Source organism: Eriocheir sinensis, unplaced genomic scaffold, assembly GCF_024679095.1.
Source record: "Eriocheir sinensis breed Jianghai 21 unplaced genomic scaffold, ASM2467909v1 Scaffold1447, whole genome shotgun sequence".
NCBI classification, from domain to species: domain Eukaryota; kingdom Metazoa; phylum Arthropoda; class Malacostraca; order Decapoda; family Varunidae; genus Eriocheir; species Eriocheir sinensis.
This window is the reverse complement of record NW_026110792.1, coordinates 50,001-52,500: the sequence shown is the minus strand read 5'-3', so window position 1 is coordinate 52,500 and position 2,500 is coordinate 50,001.

The window sequence follows — 2,500 nt, the reverse complement described above, 5'->3', positions numbered from 1 at the left end:
GTGGAAAGTAGAACTGAGGGATATGAAGAAGTGGCGAAACTACTGAGTGGAGGGGATGATAGTCAGGCACGAGGTCGGGGGGCTGATGACGTCACGACCGGCCAAGGCGGGGGTTTCCCTACCTCTTCAAAAGATTATGATCTTGTTACTAACTTGGTTGTTGGTATGAAAGATTTAAAAATGGAAATGACTAAATTGCAACAAAGGATGAATGAGATGCAGGGAGCGAACCTTCGGGCAAGTGTGGAGGCAGCATTGCCTGTTTTGGCTGCAGGGGTAACAACGGCAGTTGAAGAGGCGGTTTCAGCTCAAACCGGTCGTGAGATTGATGATGATGGTGGCGGTGCACGGTGGGCAGAGGTAGTGTCAAGAGGCAGGAAGAGGAAAGAAGGACAGAAAAACAAGAACTTGCTTATTCTTAAGGCGGGAGGTAATGAGAAAGCGGTTGATATGAAGAAAAGAGAGGAGGTTTTGTCTGATGTTCAGATACTGGATTCGAAGCTCACATGGAAGGGAAACATTGTGATGAACTTTGAGTCTGAGGAGAGTCGAACTGAGGCACAGAATAAGTTGCACGGTGTTGATAATCTGAATGTTTCATGTGGGAGGCGTCTGAACCCAAAGATTATGATCTGCAATGTTGCTCAGGTGGAGGATGGTGATTCAATCATTGAGACAGTTATTGAGAGAAATGATCTGAGCATGATTGATGGAGTGAAGGATAAGATGAGTGTTATCTTCCATAAACCTGCTGCTGGAGGACTGTTCACTATGTGCTGAAATGTGATCCAGAGGTTCGTGCTTTCATTCATAGGAAAAATGACAAGTTAAAGATGAAGTGGGGTGTGTATCAGGTGCGTGATCGCTACCATGCATTGATGTGCTACCACTGCTTGAAGTTTGGCCACAAGATGGGGAATTGCCAGGCCAAGGCCAACGGTCAGGCTCCTCATTGCTACAAGTGTGCTGGTGAACATGAGGGCGCACATGTCGGTCTGATGTGAGGAAGTGCTTGAACTGCAATATGGCAAAACGTCAGGATGATCACGGGTGAGCAGTCTAACTTGTCCTATATTTGCCGCCGAAATAAATAGGATTAGACTCAGCACTGACCATGGCTTCTGATATGCAAAGGATTAAGTGTGGACTATTGAATGTGCAGTCGGCAAGAAACAAGACTTTTGAAATAAGGGAAATTATCAATAGTCAACAACTTGATTTTTATGCTATTACTGAGACTTGGCTGACGGACTTTGACTCTGCAGTGATGAAGGAAATGACTCCTGTGACTCATTCTTTCTTGCACAATTCAAGGAGAGACGGTCGTGGGGGTGGTGTGGGGTTGTTCGTCTCCAATGCTATGAAGAAAGTAAGAAGTGTGAGCCCCCATCTTATAACAGCTTCGAACTGTTGCAAGTTGAGTGTGACACAAATGGGAATAAACTGACAATTATAACAGTGTACAGACCACCATCTACTAGCCTCAGCTTGTTTATAGAGGAGTTTGGACTATACTTAGAAACTATTGATATGGTGTCCATGAATATTATAGTGTGGGGTGATTTCAATCTTTGGCTGGATGATCCTGAGGCTCGCTATGTGCAACATTTTATTGATATGATATCAGTGTTCAATCTCGCCAATGTTGTGGATCGACCTACATCGATTTGTGGACATATCATTGATTTGGTGTTGATTGATAGATCAGGTGAACTGGTACGTGAGCTTCATGTGGATGACTTATGCTCCCTTTCCCCGGTACATAAATTTGTGTCTTTTAGTATATCCTTGAAACTCAACAGAAAACAGTTTAAGCAAATTAACTTTCGTTCTACAAGGAATTTGAACTGTGACACGTTATTAAAACAGATGTGTGACAGAATTATGGAACGCTATGGTGAATTATGTAATCATGGGTCAGTAATTGAGTGTCATCTATGTTTATATAGTATTTACAATGCTGTGATGCAAGAGGAATACGAAAATATGTGTCCTGCAGTAGAGAAGAGAATAGAAGTGAAAGATAATGCCCCATGGTACAATGAAGAGATCAGAAGAGCGAAAACTATCAAAAAAAGGAAGGAGAGGCTGTGGCGAAGGCACCGGACTGAGGAACGTAGAGTGGAATTTACTCGGGCACGCAACCATGTCAAAAGGCTCATTGAGATAAGAAAACGTAATTTTTATAAAGAGAGAACTGAACAGGCTGGACCAAATATACATAAACTTTACAAGATACTGGATGATCTGACCGGAAATAAGAAGAAACAGAAATTGCCAGAAGGATATGTTGACAGTGAGTTAGCTAATGAATTTCTACAGTTTTTCGAGAACAAGATAAGAAGAATTGTTTCGGCATTCAGTCGTAGTGATAGCGTTGTGTCTGGGAATGAACACATCTCTGAACCAGAAGTGAAATTAACTGTGTTTCAAACTGTTACTGAGTCAACTGTTAAGGATGTGATAACGAGAGCAAAATACACCCATTGTGCTAATGATC